Source organism: Rhea americana, unplaced genomic scaffold, assembly GCF_003343005.1.
Source record: "Rhea americana isolate MKP2758 unplaced genomic scaffold, rheAme1 scaffold_79, whole genome shotgun sequence".
NCBI lineage: Eukaryota > Metazoa > Chordata > Aves > Rheiformes > Rheidae > Rhea > Rhea americana.
Window position 1 is genome coordinate 1,608,398 of NW_028186967.1, and position 24,312 is coordinate 1,632,709.

Here is a 24,312-nt window from a genome sequence, read left to right on the forward strand (position 1 = left end):
CATTGCCTGCCTATCTGCTGCTGCTCTGGGTAGCTTGTTTTACCGTTAGCTCCTGCTGTGGAATAACTGACACCATCGGTTGCTCTCCAGCTCCTTGCAGACAGAGGAATCTACCTCAAGGAGAGGAGATGTTCGTAAACCATGGAGGGACAAGGAGGGAGGCTGTGGCCTGAGGTTCACTGTTTTGTCACTTGTGCAAGTGTCCAGGGGACCCTGCACAGACCTGCAGCTGGACCTCCAAGGCATCCTGTGCCTATGGCCTTGCAGGCTGTCACAGCCCTYGCACCTGCAGTGGCAGCCTCTCAGGACTCCTCCTTCAGCTGTACCTTCGCAGGATCTATCAGGACTCTTCCAGACATATCCTATAATACTGAGACCTTTCAGAAACAGCATATATGCTCTGAAAGGGGTGGCAGGGAAAGAAGAGGTGATTTATTTTAACTCTTGGATTATTTTCTTCCCCAGCATTCCTTTTTTAAAAGAATACTGGGCTCTTGTTTAAACTGTCTCCAAATAAAGATTTACTGGTGCCATCTATGCTTAATATTGATTTAACCTATTTTTCTATAATTCAGTCTAGCTTTTATTCTTATCCAGCTGTGAGAGCTCTAGTTTGCAATAGCTTGTGCAATTGCACCTTTTATGCACTTTCGTTCTGTGCACACTGTCAACTCTCACCTGGCACATCATGTGCTGAAAAAAATCCAGAAACCTGCCTTGGTTTCATTTGCTCTGTTTGTATGTTTAAAACATTGGGCTTTTAAACAGAAACATCTCTGAAAACAATGCTGTAATGTTAAACTTACACCCCTCTCTCCTTCCCCTTTCCCCACACCCTTCCATCCTTCCTAAAACCATTAAAGGCACACATAATCATTTGGCTTTCCTGGCTTACTGCCATGTTTGTTACATGAACAGTAATGCACAACAGCACCTGCRAGCTTTATAAAGGTCTTATTCATTTGATGGGCTTGCACAGCACTCAGCRTGGAGACTAAAGAGTATGTGCAAATGGAAAGGAGGGAACACTGAATGCATGCTTACGTGAGAAACGACGAGAATCATAGCTGGTAGGGCGAGAGGCTTTTGTGAATCCAGGCCTTTTTGTGCACTTTTAACTGGCTGATTAATGCAAGCATTCGCCCAGCTACGACCTCCAGCTCCCTCCCATGTGCGCTCACATTCTTGCCTGTACCTCCTTCTAGATGAACACTTAAAGGGCAGATGTGATGGTCAGCTCTTGTTGCTGTTTTGTGCTTTCCGGAAAAAACATTGCCCTCCTGCCCCTATGCATGTTTGAGAGAGGTGATAATGGGAAGCAATTACGCTTGTATACCAGCACCAAACAGGACGTTAATGTTTTTCATGGATTTTGTTCTTTATTTTCTGTCATTGTTGTAGTGGATCACAGAAATAGGTAGAATGGTTCTTGGAAACTGTCTGTGCCTGCATGTGTACGCACAGGTGTATAGGTTTATCTGAAAGTTTGAYGTTCTTTATCCTGAGTTAATAAAATTGTTGCAATTTTTTGTCAATAATTTTGAGAAAATTTGTTGCATTTTTTTATTGGGTCCTTTAGAGGAAGCYAAATTGGTATAGATGGGTTTTGAACTGGTATAAAGTGTGTTCACACTAGGTTGTTTGCAATGAGTTAAAGCAGTGGAAGTTTTATGTGAAAGACAAGATCTAATGAACTTAAAAGCTCAATATCCTCCTACTGGATTCTACTCTGCTCTCTCAATTTACATGAGAGTTGCCCTCATTTAAGATCAGTGAGATTCTCCYAGTTGCAGAGAGCATGCTTAATCAAATTAACTGAAGGGGAGCAATTCTGCTATCTGTAACCAAAACAGAGTTTTCACAGCCCAGATAAAACAGCCTGCTTGTATATTGTCTGATGCACCATCRTGGGCATTTCTCTTTCCCAAAAGAGCCTGGACTGGTGGAGCTGGGCAGCAGAGCCTGTTTTGGGACATGCRTCTGTGAAATCCCAGTGCAGGGCTTGGGTGGAGGCAGACACTGCCTTTCCTGCCTGGAAGYGCAGTGTGAAGCTGGAGCTCTACGGTGATGTGCGTGCCTCTAGTGTGAGTTCAGACTTTGATGGAGGAGTGGTTTAATTTGAAGTGAAGTGATTAAAAGAGCTGTGGATTTTTCCCTCCCTTCTGCCAGAAGAGAAGCACCATCTGGCCAGTATGAGATATGGCCCACCTTCCTGCAGCCCCCCTTCCTTCCTTGCTCTCAGAGACTTTAATTGGCCTTAGTTCATAGTCTTCTCCTGCAGGGACATGAAGAAGCATGATCCTCGACTGACACAGTCTGCCAGCAGAACTCAAAGCCCGATTTCCCTGGTAGTGCTCCGCTTGATCCTGGGTATGGTGGCTTTGCTATGCTGTAACAGAGCACAGCTTTACTACTGCAGGACAGGTGGTCAATGCGGTATACTGGTAGTCCAGTAACAGAGACCTCTCACCGCAGTCATCGTTTTGCCGTATTTGCATTGAAGGAGGACAGCAAAACAGCGGAGGTTCAGTCTTTCAGTTGCAACGRTTGTAAGGGCTCCCTGAGCACAGTTCTGGTAATTCCTCTCCTCTGCTGCCTTCCTGACTATCTTAAGCTCTGCCAGCTGCAGTTCTGGGTTAAACCTATTGCAGAAGAGGAGACACTGGTCAGAACGGTAAGTTAGATAATAGGAGGGTCATAGAGTKTCTCGAGGAGCAGTTAAGGTCTTGCTTTCCACTTGAATACAAATTAGGTTATTTTTTTCCGTAGATGTCAGTGGAACTATGCTAGTATTAAACCATACTAAAGAAGATCATATTTAGGCTCTGGCTTTTAGCTTTAGTGGGGTTTTCTGGGTCTTTCTGAAGACTGTTTTGCTGTTGGTATTTCAGTGCCAAAGAAGTGCCTTTGAAAGCTTGTATCGCYTGAGAAGCTGAGAGGTATTTACTGCTTGATAAGGTCCATTTTTTGAGAACATAATGTGTTTATTATGGGTTATCAGACCACATCACTTACAATTTACTCAGAAAAACGATCGTTTTCTTAGAATAAAATGGTATTGGAAAAAAAGTTCAAGTGTTTCCTAATATAGTGCCCCTTAGCCTATCTGTAGAAGAGGTTTTCTTTTTTTCTTCTAATATCCATTTGTACAGTGCCTAAGTGCTGAAGTGCATTTTCCCCGTGTTATGGTTTGCATGAAATGTAACTCAGGAAAAAGTGCAGCTCACCTTCTCCTAAGGCTTAATATGAGTCCTAAGCGCTGCTTAGAGTTTGACGTAAGCCCTGTTTTGATGGGCTGAAATAGGATGCATGCTGGCTSTTTGTACAGTGATGAATCTCCTCTCTGCAGTCTGATTGGCAATTGATATTAATAAGGGGATGATTTACAGGGAAAGCCGTCAGTGCTTATTGTGCAGCACAACAACAAACAGCAATAAGCAGGGAAAAGGTGGGGAGGAGAAAGAGTGCAACAGGGTAGGTCTGGAAAGGGGGCTCTTGGGACACCAAGCCAGTTCCCTGCTATTGCAGGCACCTATGGTATCCTAGAAGCTCTTTCATAAACTGGTAAAGCTCCACTTAAAACTCTATCTTATTAGGTGGTTTTGGCTCCCCTATGTGAATAAGCTCAGTAACACATGTCCTTGTCTTCATGCCTCAGAACTCATTAATTTKAGTGGTTTTAAGCTTTTTTCTTCCTAGGAGAGCAGTGAGAGGTAGTGTTAGGAAAAATTTAAAGGAGGCAAAAAATGCAACCTGGTGACCAGATTTTGGGAGAACTTTTGCAGAGAGGCAAAGGAATGGTTGGCGTACTCATATCTACAAAAATGGAAAACAGAAAAGATGACAAGACTGGTTTCTTTGGTAGGACAGGAGGGAGGGGAAACACAAAAAGAGACTAAGTGAGAGATGGAAAGTGGTGGGTGATTTGCGATCATTAAAACAAAGATGAGAAGACTTAAATTTTGAATTCCAGTTGTAGGATATAAATACCATGTTAAATATATATATACATATATATACATATACATATATATATTTAATTCACTGAATGTAACTGGAGTTTTGGGGACATCCTTACAAAAGCTAAGCCCTGAGCAGCGACCAGCAGTTCAGAGCAGTTGTCTGATACGGCGACAGCCAGCACACACAGCAGGCAGACGTCTGATTTGCAGTCAGAGTGCAGGCCAGCACTCACCAGCCAACTTCTTGATCGAAGAACAAGCCAGGATCTACAGGTATATGGTTTGAAATGGCACTGGGGATGGGGAAAAGGTCATATTCAAGTCCCCTGTGGAGCCCTTAGAAACGGCAAATGAAGCAAACTAATTGATAAAGTACATGGTAAGAATTGGACAGTGCATTATTTGATGTGGGTCTGCTGTGTGCTGTGAGCGTGGCAGTGAAGATGGACTGTTGGTGTTAACATTTCATTTGGTGTTAACATTTCAAATTAACATTTGTTAAACATTTCTACATCTGGCAAAAGTGTGTACAAAGGAAGGGGAGCTGGGGACAGGATGAGTGTTTTCACAGTCAATTTAAATTTAAGAAGTGAGTTAAATCAGCTGTTTCATAGTTGAAAAATAAGTATAATTTATATTGCCAAAATTATTTACATGCTTCATTCTTGATTATACCACTGCCTGTACAGCAAGGGCAAAATCCTTATATTACCTTTATCATGCTCAAGCCATGCTGCTGCTTTCCCTAAGTCAGATTTTGTCAGCCTTTCTCAGGCTCTGTAATACTTTTTATTCCAGCACTACAGACAATTAACACAGCTATATCAAATGAGATTACTGTTAGAGTAGGTCTGATTCAGCACCCACCGAGGTCATCTGAGGAACTCCCCTGGTCTTCGGCACACTTGGGATAAGGCCCAGGATAAAGAGCTTGTTGAAATTGGATAGTTGCGTGGGTCCCTAGCTCTTTTCAATAGATTTGACTGAGCTGTGCTAATGTTTTTTTCCAGTTGGAAAAAACCAGATAACAGCCTGTTTGTAGATGTGCTTGTGCTCTCTCCTTTTTCTGCCCCTCCTCTGTGCATGCTCCTGTATTTAGCACAGAGGCAGATGCGCAGTTGTGTCAACTAACTGACATGAAGCAGCCTATCTCTGATAAAACAGGGACTCTSTTTGATGTAGTTGCAGTCAAATGTGCTTGATTTGAATAAGAGATTTTTGAAATCTATTTTTATGCAGATTTTAAAGCCTGTAAGGTAACGAGTCARTAAGACAGCTCTTAGCACTTCAATCTTTCTGATACCCAGAATCTCAGGAATGAGGATGAGGACAGGATGAGGTCTGGCTGGTGTCGATTTAGACAGCTTTTCCATGCTTGGGTTAAGTTAACCCTATTTTATATGCTGAATTTGGTGTTTGAGTACTTCCAGATTGCTGCAAGTGTGAGGTTCAACTACATGAAAGACTGTCTAGGTGTGCTGAGGTATGTGTAGCCATATTTCTCTACTGCATCCTTTGTCCATTTCCACATTAATATTTCTGTAATAATGTCCATTTTTTAAAGGTAGTCATATAGTAACTTTCACTGACCTTAATTGTAAGTGAGGACTGCCTGCTCACGACTGTGTGGTTGTGTTTTCTCTATATTGATCACAGCAGGCTTGAATAATGAACTTCAATTTCTGTCGTTAGTGGAGGTCACGGGAGCACTGTATCCAATTATTAAAAAAAAAGAACAACACAAAAACGCTCAATTATGTATTTGAGAAAGGAATTTTCTGTTTTCATATAAGGTCCTGCGATAAATGACTCATAAATTAAACCTTTTATTTAGTTAGTTTCCCTTCTGAGGGTATGATCTTAGTTATATGTAGCGAGAGAGTTGCCTCCATACAAAGAGAAGATGCTATCAAAAGTATAAAATGTGTGCCTAACATTCACAAATTTACAATTATTACATATTCAGACCAAGTAATTATATATGACAGTGCAGATAATTAAGGGGTTGTGTAGACACACACTTGTACAGACAGTTGTGTGTCTCAACTGTCCGATTATTGTATCTTTACTCTTCAAATTACAGCTTCTAAGGACCAAAGTAATTTTATATACACCGAACAGGTATGCCAAAACCAACAGTTCAGGTTTTGCCTTGCCAGATGCACTGCAGACCCCCAGCAGCCTGCTTCTCACAGACTTGGTGTTTCTGATGGCTGACCAGAAGGTCTGGCTGTTGGCGACGCGGGCAGCATCTTCCCTCTGTCCTTTCAAAATCTTGGTCTCCTTTCTGAGATACACACCTTACAAACCCATCATTGTTCATCTCATCTTTCCATGTATTATTTTATATGTGTGTATATATATATATATATATGTATTTTCTATGCATTATTATATCTTTCTTGTTGTGTTACTATTATAGCTGGGAATTTCTCTCATCTTAATTGTTCTGGCCTGTGTGCTCAAAACTTCTCCTCCCTGCCATCTTCAGGTGCCAGTATTTAGGTGCTTGCATATAAATAGTGTGATAAATTCTTTTTTTTTTTCTTAGAAAATGTTGAGTGCCTTAACTTCTGTTTGTTTCTGGGGAGTTTCTGTGCAATGGATAGTTAAGATAGTGTCCCTTTATTTGAGGAGATAAATATAGATTTAGGATTCTCTTTTGACACCCAAGTTTGAAAAACGTGGCTGCAGGCAGCAATGTGAACTACATAATCTTTCTCCTTTCTAATGAGAGAAATGCTGAAGTACGTTTCTAATAAGTGAGGATAATGGGATGTGCAATATGCAGCCTCTGGGTTACTTGTTGTTGTTAATTAAAACCAGGTACGTTTGTTTTGTTTAAAAGCTTTGCAAACCCAGAGTTTATCTTTCTTGGTTGTGAAGTACCAGAAGGGTGTAGAAATGCTGTTTTGCTTCTTGCACAGAGCCAAGACTATGGCAAGTTCATTGGCAAGGTGGAGAAGTCTGAGCAGCTGAAGTCAATGCCGTAATTACGGCGTACTCGCAGTGCCTCAGCTGCCTGAGCTGACATACCATCTTTCATAAGCACTAAATTGCCTTTTAAAAAACAAACAAACTACCACATGCTTGCACCATTTTAAAGGCGCGCAGCCTGTTTTATCACCAGCCACAACTTGCTACTGGAACAATGGGAACGACTGTAGCCTCGGATGACTGTGCTGCGGCTGTTTCRTAAGGGCCTCTGAGTCATCTTCCATTTATTGCACTGTTTCACAAACCAGGTGCAGGTAAGTAAGAGACTCAGCTCCCCTTTTGCCAACATGCCAGCAGCTATAAACTGTTAAAACAGTTTGTCTAAACTYGGTCACAAGGGTTTAAGATGACCCAGTCCCCAAATTCTCTCCCAGGGCTATGTACTCCCCTCAAACATTTTTTCCCTTTTTTTCCCCTCAAATGCCGATTTCCAAAAATCACAGTTTGATCTTCTACTGCTTTTCTTTGTAGGAAGAAAAGCTATGACAGTGTGCATATGAAAACCTGTGCTAATGGTCAAAAAGCAGGAGCCAAATTTTCTCCACAAAAACCAGAGCTATGCTCTGCTAGAAAATACCACCTCATTCAAATAGTCTTGTTTCAGGTTCATGAAGGTGACTGTTCTCTTGGCTCTGGTCTGCCAGAGGGAACACTAATGATACATCTTTAATTTTGAAGAGATTTAAACCCACAGGTGGCTGGCCCATAGTAACAAGCCTCAGGTTCATCATGTGTTGCTAATGGAATAATTAATCTTGCTTGCTTGTTCTCACAGAGCTGGAAACTAGTGTAGCTGTGGCTGCTGAAGGATGTGGGGGTCTCCTTTCATGTTTTGGAGCTAAGCTGGGGTCTAATCTTTCTATGTTAGAAAGAGGAGTTGTTTCTTGGTTTATGTTGAAGAGGAAACTTGCTTAGAAGTTCTTCCTTTCAGYATGTCTTCTAGCAAGTACCTTATAGGACAATGTGTTTGGATGCAYTGAATGTGAAATGGTAGGTTATGTACTTTTTTTCTTTCCCGTTTTCCCCTTCTTTCTTTAAAATGTACTTTAGGTTATTGGCRGTTGCTATAAATTGGAAGTCAGCTTTTACAACTATTTGTACACGTGTATTCTTCTCTCTATATGTTTGGAGAGCTGCAAAAAATCCTCCAGTGATGTTGTRCAGTAGCTGTGAAGTCCCAAATGGCGACTGGGTTGCAGTCTTGCATTTCTGCTTGTGCTCTTTAATAACAGGCATCCTCCCTGTGCTGAAGAGTTTTTTTTTTTTTAATTTTCCTTCAAAGAATTGCTATTTGTAATAGCTACTTTTTTAAGTAAAGGATTTGTAGGATGGTTGTTTTTCTAAATATGCTTAGTTTGATGTGAGGAAGGGAGGCTAATTTTCTCTCACAGAGGCCTTAATGATTTGTTCAGGTAGAAGGCTCTGTCGTCTAAAACATGCTTAATGAAACTGCGCTGTAGGCTAAGGTACTTTTATTGAAGCTAGAGTCTAATAAACCTTTCAATACAGAAAAACCAAAGCATGTCTGAGAGTGTTTTGCTAATTGTTAGCTGGCTCTGTATATATGCTTAGGCTCCCTTTTAAAGAGGCAATGTATTTGTGTTTGCAGATGAGCTGTGGGCAATTCCTAACAAGAGCCTTTTTGTATGTGTATGTGACTGTACTGAGGTGAAATGAGCCAGTTGCATGACTTTGTCACTGATCTGTATTGGTGGTAGGAATCCTTTCCTGATGGAAGAGGAGGAAAACAGTTCCTCTTCCACTGATAGCAAACCACAATTAAAGCAATAGTTATTCACTTTTGCATTTATAGATCAGAATGAGCTATGTGTCTATCTAGTCTGACCTCCTGTGTATATAGACTGTGTGTTTTCCCTCAGACTTGCTTCTTCTTGGACTATTTATCTTCTAAAAGCTGAAAGCAACAGCGAGTCCACTAGCTCCCCGGTAAACTGTTTTAACCTTTAAATGCCCTTTGCCCCAGCACACAGTTTCTTAATTCAAGGTTATGTGTCAGCGCTGTCTATGCACGGTCCCTGGCGTTAGGTTGGGCTTTGTCAGGGAGGATGGCTAGCTCCTCACTGGCAGAGCTCTTTCCTGCCTAAGTATCTGGAGGCTGCAGTAAAGGCACCTCTTGACTTTCTGTTCGATATGCTGCGTTAACCAATGTCCTTAAACTTCCTACCAAAAAGTTGCGTTTCCCTTCCGCCAAAATCCTAGATCTTTCTACAGCTGTCCTTTGATCTCCACCCAGTCTTTGCCACCTATCGAACAGCAGTGGGCCAGAGCTGTGTATTATAGCTGAGCAGTTGTCGCCTAAGCTCTGCGTGTTGCTTCCTCACTTCTGTTTGATAGCCTCTTTTTATACATCCAGGGATTATATTAGTGTTTATTGTCCCAGCAGTTCTGTTTGCAGCTCTAATCAAAGCAGTGATCTAGGATGTGTTTGGTGACCTCTTCTCAGTCTCTGCTTTCTGAGCAAAGCCTGCCATCCTGGAGGTATGATCTATCTGCTTCTTAGATGTATCAGGCTGCCAGTTTCCTTCCCTCCTTCTGTGGCCACAGCCAGTCCTTTGTGCTTCGTGCTGTCCTACCAATCTTTGTGTGAGTGGTTAACTTTGCCAAGAAAGAGTTTTAGAGTCACTGCATCTAGGGAAGGCATTTCGCATAGCGACTGAGCTGACCTAATAGCATGCTGCTGCCAAAAGGGATATTCCCCCTTCTTGTTTGACCCTGGGAGCACCTGTCTGGCTGACCATGTGCGCACCCTTCTACCACCTCCTGAATACAAAACTGATGGAAGTTCCTTGCTGCTGGACTAGTTCACTGGTTTAGTGGCTGCATCAGCTGAGGCAGGTGTCAGATGAACCACAGGGRTAGCAGTAAAGGGTGAATATGTGGCAGTGGGTTGTAGAGGGACTAAGACCATTGTGTTTTTCAGTGGCAGTGAGCTCTTGGGTTATCTCAGCTGCCTCCTACAGTCTTGCTCTAATAGGTGACCTGCTGGCTAGATTGTGTCTGTGTAAGTGCTGTAGCCAGGATGGAATTATTGTAGCTGAGATGAGCTAGACCTTTGCTGGTAGTGTGTGAAGCCCAACAACTACCAGATAACCACTGGGACCAATTTTCCAACATCAAGTCTGCACAGCAGCAGGATGGCCAGAGATACCTGTGGACATGTTCCTTAGCACACAAAATGTGGAGTCAGATTTATAGCAACTGTAATYGGTTGTTCCTTTTACTGATGAATGAGAAACTATCCCTGTAAGTTCTTGCAATAATTGTCCTGCTGATTAATACCTCATGGTTATCAGCTACATCTTGCAGTCAAGCATTGAGCCAATTTTTCATTTGTCTGATTTGGACTCATTAGTCCTCTGTGTAGTGTAAGGCCTTTAGGAAAGCTGTTGTGTGGTCTGGTGGTTCTAGTGTTTTGGAATAGACCAGGTAGATGCTAATGGACAAGTTGTATTTATCAGCCATACCTGTACTCCTACCAAAAAAAGGGGGGAAAAAAGCAGAAGAAAAAAACCCCAAACCCCACCACAGCCGCTCCAAACAAAAGCAGAAGGCTTGTTTGACAATACTGAATGGCGTTAATTACATTTTTAGTCTCTTTGATTCTTTGTTGATGGCATTCCAAATTGATAGTTCCATTATTTCATGTAGGGATGACATCAGGCTAATTGGCTCATCGTTACCTCTACTTTTCTCTTGTTCTTTTACATTTTGGGATTATGTTGGCAACATTTCAAATTCTCTGAGTTCTGCTACTGTTCCAGTGTTTGTTACAAATCAGTATTGTTAGTGCAGAGAGCATTTTAGCCCTTTCTTAGGCATATGCTATATGAGACTGCTTAATTCTGAAAATGTTTGTCTTCTGCTGGATGCCGTCTCATTTTTTTCCTCAGTTACAGACTAATTTTTGTATTGCATCAATTTAAAAAGTATCTTTTTCAAAATAGTGTTTGTTCAAGTGTTGATACTTGTGGCTGAAAAAGTGAAAACAAAGTCATCTTAACCACTTACTGCAGTTCTTGCAGATGCAGATTCAAGTAGGTAGTCACCTGATTCCTCCTTCACATACTTCTATTTTCTTCTTTCCTCTCTCAAAAACTCATAAGGTTTATTATCCTTCTGTGTTTTCTTATGAGGATAGAGAAATTGTCACAGCAAGGAGCCTTGAAATCAGCTCGGATCCCTCAGCGAGGTGATTTTCAAGGGTGTAGTCATGAACAGGTCCCACTCCTTGCGTGGGTTTGGTGTAAAAGGAGTTGTGAAGGGTTAAGTTCTCCAGTAGACTAAGAATGGAAGACAAAACTAACTGTAATGAGTGTGACTGTAGTATAGAAAATCATCTGCCTTACAAGTTAGATTTTTCTCTGAATGTTGTTCAGCAGGGCAGCTTCCCGGGGAGCAAGAAAACAGCTCTTTCTAAAGGTGCTAGTGTGAATGCTCAGTAGCTGAGTGTCATCTTAACTCACCTCTGCTGCAGATGCATCTTCAAGGGATAGATGCATGTGAAAGATGAATGCTCAACATGAATAAAAACATGACCTAAAGAACCCCTTGTGGCAAACAAACAGTAACCAAAACACATAAGTTGTTAAATATTTATTTTGTTCTATGGAGAACTGAACACGTTTTGTGTATATGTGTGTGCATGTGTGTATACATATATAAAAATAAAAATACAGACTATATATATTTAAATATGGTTTCATTAAACCTTTGAAGAATTCAAAGTACCTTAGCTTGAGTTAGCTGTTCCTAGTGTAGACTGGGTGGGCAAATAAAGCAGCCATTATGCAGTGTGGTATGTCATCGTGGGAATTCATAGTCTTTCGTGGGCCTTTACATTGCAACCACTGTTCCGCTCACCACTTGAGATGCATGTTAAAGCTTATTTTTGGAGCTCTGGTGGGGGCCAGTGAGGGTCAGGTCTTTCTAGATTGCCATATTTGGCACACAGTATTTTAGACTTRTGTACGGCTATGTTTTACTTGGTTTGAATGAGTTGTGCTGATATTTTCCTGAGTGTCTCCTTTGTATTTCTCCTATTCAAAGTTTTTTTTTTCCTTTGCTATTTTGCTATCGATTAGATTTTTCTGGTCCAGCTTTGCGTAAAACCAGCACTAAACTCAAACTCCCCAGCAGCAATGAAAGAGATTTGTGTCCAGGGCTCCAGCCCTCTTGTTCTATGGTTAGTTCATCAGAGACAAACTAAAACTGAAAATATAAATTTTTGTAACGAGCCTTAAAAATCGTTCATTGTTTTAGTTGACACAAGAAATACACAAATCCGACTTTAACGAGCCTATGTCCTGTAATCTGAATCTCCCTGTTTATGGTGTGGCTGAGAACAGTGTTGAGGATCCAGTGTCCCCTCTCCAGTATGTGACTTCTCTGAAACTCAGACTTGCTGAGCAGCCCGTTCCCTCCTTTCTTCCTGCCAGGATTTCTGTAGTTCGTAACATGCCTTGCCCTTATTCTCTTCTGCTCTAGATCCCAACTCTGTTGCTAGTCCTTTTATCAACTCCTTAATCTCTTTTAAAGCCTCTGTATTTCAGCATCTAGTTTCTTTGTTCTGCCTCTAGAAAGTATCACTGATCTACGCCCAGGTTCTTGCAGAGAGGGTGAAGAAAACCGGCTTCTCTGGGCTTCAGCTGTCTTTTTGCCTCTCTCTGAAGGTGAATCATTCATGGTAATGACTCACCATCGTCACCTCCCTATGGAATTTTGGTTCATTGTCGTAGTTAAAAAGTAATCAAACGATGGTATGCAGGCTTYCTTCCCCTTCGGGGCCCCCCAAGATGATCACTTACGTATTGTTTTCATTTCTAGCAAGAGCTAGGAGCCCCATCAAAGACCAGGGTCCCACTGTGCGTGCCGTGGTTGTGTGATGCAATGGGAAAATGGTCACAGTCCTGGTGAATTTGCAGTTGTAGTTGTTGAAGCTCTTTGTTTTCCTGCGTCAGGAGCATTAAAGTGTTTAACTGAAGGAGAGAGCGTGAGCTAGGATAGAAGTGCTGTCAYGGGTGGTTTGAGAAATAATTTGAGGGGGATCTTTAATGAATTTGTATAGTATGTTACTTGTGTGATGGTATGTCTCATGCTAAAAACCTTAGTCTAGGGCAGAGGCGATAGTAATGGACTTTCCGTTGTTAAGAGAGCAACGATTACAAATTGCATCCAAGAGCCTGCTAGATAAACAGTTTAAAAAAGAATATGACTGATATAAGAGCAAACACATAAAATTAGCTTTTCCTGTCATGTGCACGACTGTTTTATGGAATAGAGGGCTGTCGCTGTGTGGGTTATGGAGGATCCAGACAACCAGGCTGCTGAGTAAGCTGCCATGTGGCATGACACAGAGTAATGCAAAATCAGCTCTGTTCCAGGAAAGCCATTTCCATGTCAGCCTGTACATGAAAATTATCTTACTCGAACAAGGGTTCCTTTATAAAGAAGTTAAGAGAATTATTCTTAAGGGTTGGAATTTGTCTGTGTCGTGGAGGAATGGCCAGAATGGACTTCAAAGTGCACTCAGAAGATGAGATAATGTGCAACAAGCTTTTTACATATAACCCGCAGCCCAAAGAGGAACATGATGGCTTAAAAAGTGTATTTGTCTCAACGGTCCAACCTGCAGTTTAACAAGTAAGGCACAATGTTAATGCATCTTCCAGTTACTGGAGAAGAAAATATTTTTCAGTCCTTTCTGCTCTGGGTTTGACATCTTGCTTGTACCCAGTAGTGTTATTCCTGTGTGTAGTCGGTCGCTCAATTTTCTTGTTTGAACGATTCAGAGCATTGGGGAAGGCTGAAGATTTTGTCTTATTTTTCGTTTGGATAGCACTTAAGAGCAACACTCAAGTGTCTCCCCCCCCCCCCGTTATTTTTTAAGGCAGTTTTTTTCAAGTTCTGAGTATCTCCTTGAAGTTTGCTTCCTGCAATCCTTTCACCCAATCTTTTTCAAAATCTGTTTTTTTTTCCTTTGGCTTTTTTTGGCATCTCTTCAGCTACCTTCTGTTTTGGAGTCGTTATCGACCTTGGCTAGTGGCCCACAGTTGTTTACTCGGGCTGGTGCTGGTGATTTGGACTGTTCAAGTGCACAGAAAGAGGACTAAAATAGTTTCACTGGTCTTCCTGTCTGATACTGTAGTGAAGCCTATGGTCGCTAAAGGGTATTCTGCTATTGCTGAGGTACGGAATAAAATTTATGTTTATACCTTACCTCTATTCATACCATCTCTTATGACATGAATTCATGTTATGAAAAGAACTTGATTATTCCTCCTCACAGACAGGTAAGCTTTTTTTAAGCCCATACCTTGGAGTCTACCTTGTAAAGTTATGAGTATGGTGCAAAGGAAAAGAGGAGGTGGCTGAGTGTTTTTTTTTTTTTTTTTTTTTTTTTTTCCTATAAGCCTTGAGGTATCACTTCTGGCCTTCCACTTCATGTGTGCAGGAGCCTTGAGGATGGAAAGATCGTCCTTTTCTCCCTGCAAGAATTTATGATGTCACTTGGTGACTGCAGTGCCCTGCCGTTTTTCACTAAAGGAGCTCTGGCCCCCTTTGCTTAAATTCTAGTGATATTACGTCAGGCAGCAAAACACAGAGCTCTGGACTTGCACTTTTTAGACGTGTGTGTGGTAGCTTCTCTTGCTTAATTCTGGAGGTTGGAAGGGTGTGTTTTGCCAGCTGCGGGTGCTATTTTGTGATATAGCAGACTGTCATTTGAGAAGAGCGTTGTTCCCTGGAGCGTTCTCACTTGCAGTGGTCCTTCCATGCTGCTTAACGTGGCTGATTCAGCCACCCGCCAGGACATGGGATTGCTCCTCCAGAGGTGTTTGTGCCTCCATTGTACTTGAATGGTGTGGAAATAAAGTGAAGAAAAAAAGCGTAACTTAATCACTTGTGATGGGGGTTCTTTTTTTGTATTTCTTATTGGGTAAYAATGGAAAAGAAATAGAGGGAAAATCTGAGTGAAAAAAGAAATAAGCAACCTTTCTCCTTGCAGTAGCAGAGTACTGCCAGTTTTCAAGTCATGGGGAGCACATGGAATCTCTGCTATTAATTTCAAGTTTATCATAGGCTGTCCRGTATGTACCAGACAGTATTATGGCATCATTCCTGTAATTAAGGGTCAGATAATGTTGTCATTGTCACCCCCTACAATAATGGAGAATAGTAAAGGCTAAAGAAAAATACTGTTTTGCTTGTTTTATTTTGGGGGATCTTTTAGTGTTTTGTTCTCTCTCTCTCTCTCTCTTTCTCTCTTTTTTTCTTTCTTTTTTCTTTTTTTTTTTTTTTTTTTTTTTTTTTTCTGTGCTTTGATTCAGGGATTCAGTATTTGGTGGGAGGAGGTGGGTTTTGCATCAGTGAATGTACCTTTTGCACATCTGGGCCAGTTATAAGTCTTCGAAAAATTGCAGTTAGCACACGTTCATTGGAATCCTTTTGTTTATGTATAATTTTAAGCTAATATTTCTGATTTTGTCTTTGCTGAGCATATTCCTATCCTTCGTCTGTGCTGAAGGTTGCACAAACAGCTAGAGAGCAGTGTGACTTGTTCCAGTTATGGGGATTCAGAAAAACCTTCCTTTAATAGATCCCCTGTGTGATAGCATCAGTGAGGCTTGGGCATGAGACCTGAGATCGAGGAAGCTGGCTCAGTTCTCCAGCAGCCCTTTTCTGGCTGCTGTATGGTGGAGTGGAGCCAGTGAGGAGGGAGAAGCTGCACAATGTGAATGCCRAGGTGATCAGAAAGGAGGAGACCTCTGTGAGCAAGCTGGTCAGGAGAGGGGAACAGCTAGTATGAAAAGCCAGGTGTGGGACTGTGGTGGGGAAGGGCTCGGTCACCAAGTGCAGGAGGAGGCTGTGGCTGGGCAGGAGGAGTGTCAAAGTGAGAAGCAGAGACCAGGGCATCAGAGAACGGCCCCACGACTGAGGATGAGGAAGAGCGGGGATGCGGCAGTGATGTGAGAGGAGCAGCCACAGGCTCACTAATGCAAGCACCAGCATCTGGCAAGGAACTCGTCATTTTGAACTCACCGCTCTTGAATTTTGCTGTTCTTTCTGCTCTGAGCAAATATTAGTGAGACCCTCCAGCAGGCTGTGCCTCGCATGAAAGGCAACCTGCTACTTCTGTCAGCTCTGCCATTAGCTCACTTGGCAAAGGTTTCTGCTGTAATTCTTGGTCTTTTGATGACCCGTGGGGATGTGAAGTGATGCAATGTGATGGATTTTTAATGAGGTTTTCAAAAACCTGAGAACTTGCACAGAAAACTGCATTAAAGGCACATTATTAAGGTTGTAAAGTCAAGCACACAAAAGTTAGGGAATACAGAATAAAAGTTGGATGGTGGACCATTAATTCAGACTTTGTGCGTTATGGAATGAACTTTAACTCTCTGATCGCATCTGTTTCTGGTCTACAGGACCTCCACCATGTTCAGTGCGCAGGATGGATGGTGGCGCTGACCCCTTGATGTTCATGTGCAGTATGATTGTGAGGTCTGTCTGCATCTATCCAGAGCTGTTTAATGGGAGGTGAATTCTCACTGCAGTCTGCCACAGCTGCTCCTTTGAGTGTACAAGTAGAGAAGAGGCTTGTTCCAGTAACGCTTTTTTGTCTCTGTTTTTGTGCCTATCACCCTGCAATAAACACACTGAGAGAATAACCCCAAAAGAGGAGGAGGGACTGTGTTCCCCATCTCTTCTTCAGCCAAAGTAGACATCTTGGGCCTAGAAGGCACTGAGAAACTTGAAGCAGTTTTGCTCTTCCTGGAGGTCTCCCTAGCAGAGTGCAACTCTGCAGCCTTTCTGCCAGCCTGTTCTGGATAGTAGTCAGTGGCGCTTTACATACTGTTGCTGTTGAGGAATGTGGTGCAAGAGCTGAACTCTGAAAGCGGTTCCGTTACAACAACAGACATTAGGCAAACTGTCTGGTAAATTAAAAAAAAAAAAAAAAAAAAAAAGATAGCTGAGGTATAAATGTGCTGATGTGCTGCTGGGAATATAACTTGGCCTTGCCTGCACGATATATGCTGCTTGTGCATGCTAGATAACGTTTCAGGAATGTAGCCACCACAGCATTGCATTTCCTTCCTGGCCTTCTGAAATAATGGGCCATAGGCCCAGCGAGCACCTCCTTTATGGCAGGTGGAAAAGCTAGACCAATTGGGCTCCCAGGCAGGTTTTCCTTTCTCTACTTAAACACGTAAGTGCATCCTCATCCGTAGCGTAATTCCGAGTGTGTAGAAATGGTTGAGATGCATAAGGAAATGCACACTGTTGCATCACTAGGATATGAACTTGCGTAACAACTAGGAAGGCTAATAAGGCTGAAACTTCATGTCCTTTTAAATAGGCAATTAAGATGTCTAATTACAAAATTAAGATACATAATTATGTGAGGAGGCAGAAAAAAAAACTTCATGAAATTTCACTCTGATTTCCAAAAATCATGTTTATGAAAGCACCTCTGTGCACATTTCAGCCTTTCTAGCTGACATACAGAGACTTACAGCCTTGTGGTGGGAATGTTTTCTGCTGCATGCTGTGCAATAGATGCATGGGTGGAGAGGGGTGAGATGGAAAGAAAGAGCAAGGTAGTTGGCCTCAATTTGCTGGTGTAAAGAAAAATAATAATCAAAAAATCAAAGCAACTCCCAAAACTTTAAACACACTGTGATAACCTGTAGCCCTATTACATCCAGTCCCTTGAGCCTATCAGTCCTCCTGGGATAAGAGACACTAAGAGTTGTTCAGCACACCAGAGCAGTATGGATTAAAAAATGATTGTTAACAGATAGATGAAGTATAAATGTGTCATTGGGCATATAATTTGCACTTTCCTGTGTGTTATTTTATTAAAGGACTAGCCAATGCACCAGGAACAGCAATCGTATGGTTATTTAGGTTTTGCAGCTGGAAAACATCTGCCCTGGTGGAAGCAGATGGTGTGTGTGTGTGTATAATGTCTATCTTATTCATGTGCAGTTATGTCAAAATTCAAACCCTGGGACTGCATACAAGTGATTTAGGAGACCACGGGTTATATAGTTGTTTTCMTTATCTCAAAATCTGGTGTTAGAGCCCCACAAATTCATAGTTAAAAGATATTGTTTTTGAAAATGGAATTACTGTACTCAACCTTTCCCAAACTGTCTACTATCTCTTTTGAAACTTACTACTAGACTGTACTAAAATTGTAGTTCTGGATATTCTGTATCTTTTTTTTCAGATCAGTAAGCCTTCCTTCTTCTGAGTCCAGTATTCTACGTGACTGAGTGTGTGTGTGTGTGTGTGTGTGTGTATATATATATATATATATATATATATATATATGTATGTATGTATATTATTTTTTAGTAGAAACCTTGATTTCAAGTGGAGATGCTGCTGGATAATGGTAACAGGTGTTTGTTAACCACTTTTGCGAACCCTCAGGGGCATAGGTTAGGTAGAAAGGTTGTAGGAGCAATTCACTTTCCTCATCTTTCTTTCTTTCCACTTCAAGAGRGAATTCTTGTGAACTTGTGGGGGTTTTTTTTGGAGGGGCTGGACAGCTGACTTTATTCATTTGAAGAAATAAAGGTAGTTCCTGGAGGTAATAACCAAGTGGTTATATCCAGCTTGGGTGACATCTATCTTGGTTCTAATACTTGCTCCCTTGTAAAATCTGTGTTCCTCAGTTGCAATGGGCTCAAATTGTCATTTTCTATCTCGGATGACCTAAACATCAGACTAGAGGAAGGAGTGGTGTCACGGCAGCTCTCCACTGATCCTGTTGCAGCGCTTCTAGAAAGCGCTAACAGTAGAAAGTCTAATGCTTCAGCCCGATAATAGTATCAATGTTTTGGGGAGACTGTATTTCCTTAAGTGCATAAATGTTCATGCATTTCATGTGAAGCAGTTACTGTAGTGTTGGAAACATTTCCATTATTTTGTATATTATCCCTGCTTTAGCAGCAAAATGCATCTCAGTGCCCATTTTGGGCCTAGTATAGGTATGCATAAATAAACAGAGGCAAATAGGTGGAAATGCATGAATATTGTCTCCTTTCTGTCAGGAATAATTTCCATTATTTTAGCAAAATATTTTGTTTACCCACTCAGTCTTCCAAAATAGTGCATCTGCCAGCTCTTAAGAATGAGGTTSCTTTGAGTGTTCTAGTTTATAGCGTTCTGACATTACTAGGTATACGTTAGTCAGATGTAGAAGGAATGATGCGCTTCCTGTTGAGAGAGAGATTTGTGGTGATTTCAATGGTACGTTGAACTCTGTGATGCAAAGTTACTGGCTCTTGAATGTTATCTGCTATAGTAATTGCTTGCGCATAGCGTAGGCCATACAGTACTCTTCCTCGCGATACCAATTAGTACTGGTCTGGTGGAACGTAGCTGGTTCTGTCTTGTATATGTCTATTACAACTTATGTTGGTTATCTGTTGGTTTTGATCATTTCTCCTTGATTTTTTACRTGGTGGAGGGAAGGCTCGTATTTATTCAGATAGCTTGAATCAGCCTTGCTGGCCTATGGGAATGTATTCAGCGTGTTAACTCTCTTTTAACAGTCGTGTCTGATATGCAAGGGGACAGTGTAGCTCCGAGAGGCCATTAGAATGTCTTCAAAGAATTATTGAGTTGTTTATTGATCTGCTTCATTACTCATGTTCCTCCGGTTCCTTTTGATGCCTTGTCACTTTGTTCAAAATACAATGCTATTAGGTCTTTAATAGCTAGGCAGGAAGCCCTGTGTGTGTGAATATTAGGGTATGTTTTTCCTTTGAGTGAGAATGTGCTGGGATTTTCCTTGTCYCCTGTATATTGCTGCCATCAGAGTTTTATCCTTTTTCACGCCGTCCGCCTTCTACAAAGACTCCTTCCCGTCTTCCTCTTCACAAAATTGAAGTGTCTGAGGTTTTATCTTGCAGGTTTTGTAATGGTCTGATCTCTTGTCTATTCTCTATTGGAAGCTCACGGAGTGGTACCCTGCTTAAGGATAACAAAAGTAAATTTGAATGCTTCATTTTATTTTCCCCCCTTTTATTTCATCTTTGCCCTATGTGCCTTTTACAGCTCTTAAATTAATGAATTAAAGCTGCCAGCTGATTGATACTTATTCAGCCCTTACTGTGGTGTCACTCAGTCCAGAATGTATTGCAAACACTAGAACCCTGCTTACAAAAATATAGCCTTTTAGGTATTTTACCATAAAATCTATCTGAAATGCATTTTATTTGTCCCACATCCTGAATCAGAAGTGTAGATTGTTTTGGGGGCAGGGGAGACACGCAGGCAAGTTTGAAGATAAGAGGAATGGATGTACTCAGACCAAAGGATGTATTTATTCAAATACCCTTTCTCTGGCAGCAGCATCATGTGCTCACAGAAAGAGCAGAAAAATGATGCAAACATGCAACAATATTTTCCCTAATACATCCTCTGAGTTCCTAGGAGCCTGCAGCTTAGTGACTTCTTAAAACAAAGATTACATTTTTGCACTTAATATTCTTGGTGGGTTTTCCTGTCATTAACTTTTTAAACTTCTGGAATACACAACAGCCTGTGGCAAGGAGATTCAAAGTTAGAATAATGATTATGTGAAAAAGTGCTTCATTTTCCATCACACCACCTGCTTATTTACTGTTTTTTTTTTTTTTTGAAATAATGCTTACTACTATTAATTCTTCTTTTTTATGCCATGCAAGATCTTAAATATATCTATCCCATCCCTCTGCAGTCACTTCTTTCTCTAGGTTTAAGGTTATAGTCTGTTTATTCCATGTACAGAATTTGTTCTGTGTCTTTGGTCATCTTGGTCACCATTGYGATCTCTCTTCTGTTTCTAGAGCCTTTGAAATGAGGCATCAGAACTGCTTGTGGTAGTTAAGAAGAAAAATGCAGTTGCCTGTTTTTGAGCAATAATCAAAATTGTGTGTAGCTTTGGGCATTTTTTTCCCCCTTTCCTTTTCCCAATAAATACTCTTCAGCCTGGGAAAAGGCCAGTAGTTTTTGCATTTGATTTGGCTCTTTTTACTTGGCTATTGTTTGGGCTTCAACCTTCAGCAAACAGACAGGCACAGCATTATATATCTGGAAGGTCTGGAGGTCTGGTAAAGATTAATTTTTGTGATAAATTAATGCAGAAGTGTGGTAAGTACCAGAATGAGGAAAGTCTTCCTGCTAGTAATAAGGCAAACTCAAACTGGTTTCATTTAGTTGTACATGTTCATCTGGCAAAACTGTCATGACTGCGCACAAGATAGTCCTGCCCGTGATCTCACTCTTCTAGCCACCTTTCCTTCCCTGCAATGAAACCGGGGCTCTGGTTTCCCAGCACATTTAGCACGCAGCTCTGGAAATCACTGGCAAAGCGAGTGCCAGGGCTGTGCTGAATCTCATAAATCAGCCTATTCTAGTTATCAGTTGCTTCTGGCTGAAAAGGCAAAAGCTTGTGCCATGAAGCTGTCAGAATCATGCACTGCTGATGTGCACGGTGTTATGTGCAGGACTGAATTCCTCCTTTCTTTTTTTTTTTTAAAAAGCAAACAAAATAAAAAAACACAAAAAATTGAGGATGACCTGAAAACATTGTACAGTGGCTTTCCCTCTGCCCCCCCGCCCCCCCCCCACCCCCAAAAAAAAAAAGAGAAAGTAATGGAGGATGGGGAAATGCAAAACTCTTGTAATACATTTAAGTTTGTAAAACATCAGCTGTTATCTTAGTAATGACCAAAATCAAGATTACCTATGAAATATTATATCTACCTCCTTCTGCATGTGCAGCACAAGTCTTCAAGCGCTTGTATACTATTTTCTTTTGTGCAAAAGTGCAGCTATTTCAACAATATCAGAAATCCTTTGGATCACAAAGTAGAATTATGTGAGTATACTGGTGAGGATTCTTTTTCTTTTTTTTTCCTGATGGCCCTGCCCTTTAGTTGTCATATTTTGGTACATAGCTTGATTATGCTGCTTCTGTTTCCCATCTCATTGTAAACCATGTTTCCCTGCCTTTTGAAAACGTACTTCAAATGTAACTGAATAAAAAGCATCAGAGAAAACTGTGTGTTAAGAGAAAGAAGAAAAGCAAATCCTCAGTTGTATGGAGCTGTCAGGAGGGTTCAGAAGCTGACGAAGGCGAGCTACTAATCTAAGGACAAATAGTTTTCAGAGTCTAGGTGTGGTTCTGGTCTTGTGAAACTGGGTGCTGAGCTTCGAGCACTGCGCTCGTTAGTTTTGTGTTGGCCTTTTTAAACGACGATTGGTCACCATCATCATTTACTTCGGTGCAGTGCTCTCTTTGCAGTACATGAAGATCAGAAGTCTACAGAGTGTCCAGTCCGCAGTGAAATTTGTAGCTAACTGTAGCTCAGTCTGATGTTTTGCAATCCGTCCTGTTTCTTGCAGTAAAAACATCAAGGATAAAACGCTGCAAAATTGGCTGTTCTTCACTGAGAGAASAACAGTCATCTTTTCCACTGTTTACATACAGGAGATAGGGACTTTGCTATGACACAAAGACATTTTAGGCAGATTTCAAACAGCAGCAGAAACACTGCCTCTCTTTGGGGGAAGAAAATGTATTGTGTAGGCTGTTTGTTTTTTTTAAGTTAAAACATTTTTTTTCCCAAGAGTATTAGCTGTTTCAATAAAAAATCTCTTATTTTTTAAAGCAGTTAAATAACCAAAACATCAATAATAAATATAAAATGTATAATGTTGACTTACGCATCTTTTTTCCACGATACCTTGTCATGCTATAAAAGTGCTCTTGCATCTACTAGAGACACCTAGTTTTTAGTCAGTCTTTGTGTTCCTGAAGGTTTGTATTCTCACATAGAAAGAGCACTGTTGCTATTTAAAAATGGTCACRTCTGTATCTTCTGACTGTAGTTTTTGTAAAATACCTTTGCAAAAGAAAACCCATTAACAGGTACTGTGTTGCAGGAAACTCTCTCAGGAAGCCAAAGTACCCAAAGCTACTAACTAGATACTCCCAGTTGCATTCTGTTTTGCTGGTCATGTGAGGTTTAATTCTTGCCATTTCATTTGTCGGCATCCTTTTCTTTTTCTTCCCCCCCCTCTCTGTCCCCTAGGACTCTGGTGCTGTTTTCCTGTTAGGATAAGCCACGATACTCCTGCCTGCGTAGCGGAGGGTATTTGAGATGAGGCACGTATAGGTTACGGGACCTGAAGRAGGAGAGTGCCCAAGCCCTGGCAATGCATGAGCGTACTCCTTGGAGCCAGCAGGGCCCTAACCCGGGTTAAGGGGAGTCAGCTCGTGGGGATCTGGGCGGACTGATCCTGGCTCTGAGTAAATGATCACGTAATTCAGGGCGGTAAGAGTAACTTGAGAGACGGAAGCGGTTGGTATCGTGCCCTCTACGTTTACACTCCATGCAGTTCAGGCTTTTTATTTGGGGCTGGATTTGGTCGAATCCTGGGACCAAGTGGATCAAAGCTGCGGTTCAGAGCGGAGCTGTTTTGGGGCTTGGTCCTGTTGGGAGGGACCGCGCGGTAGTTGAGAGCTGCGTCGGCCTGGTGAGAGCGGGGGGCGTTAGAGCAGAGCTTCAGGTTTCCCTTCCTCTCGAAGGGAGCGTGGTTTGCAGGGACCAAAACACCCCAAGAACGGAACCGTCGTGCAAAAAGTGGGGGCCCCTTGGRGGAGCGCTTCAAAGCCGTGCTCCTCCTCCGAGCCCAAGTGCAAACGTAGACGTAGCCARTATTAATCTTAATGGCCTTTCGCTCAGTCCTTACAGTGACAGCGTTCAGTATTGCTGCGTCTCTGGCTGAGCGCAACTGTTGCTGTTTGCTCTTGCCCTTTCAGGTTTCGCTAGCTTAAGGCCACTAACTTAAATCAATTCTTCCTGTGAAGAAAGAAAGAAAGGGAGGAAAAAAAGGTTTTAAGGTTATTTTGTAACTTTTTCAATATTGTTGCTGTCAACATGCCTTAGTTTCATCTGAAATAAAGGATGCATGAAGCTTTGAAGCTTTTCAGCCTGAGTTTTGCTGCTCTGTATTTTTATCTTTGTTTAATTTGCTGACTGGCAGCTGGAGAATCACTTAATCAGCATATTTGGCCCCAAATACTTGGCTTGACTTGAAAATACTGACAGCATCTTGGCTCACACACAACTGAGACTAGTTCGAATTCTTGTTCTGTGATCTGTATAGGTAGTGGTGACGGAAGAAGAAGAAAATTATAATTGAGTCTGAAGATCTTTATTGTTCTTTTCCCAGCTGCACCACAACAGTCAAACCCCAAACACATGTGTTGATCTCACGGTAACTTCATGTAGCTTTAGAGAGTCACTTTTGTTTTACACGACCTTCTGTG

The 24,312-nt window shown here is 41.6% G+C and overlaps 1 protein-coding gene across 1 annotated transcript in view; it reads left to right on the top strand.

Annotated features, from left to right (window-relative positions):
- The window catches only part of TBXAS1 (thromboxane A synthase 1), a 227,206-nt gene that overhangs the window by 27,938 nt on the left and 174,956 nt on the right, over positions 1 to 24,312 (top strand). The gene's annotated exons all lie outside the window — the stretch shown is intronic.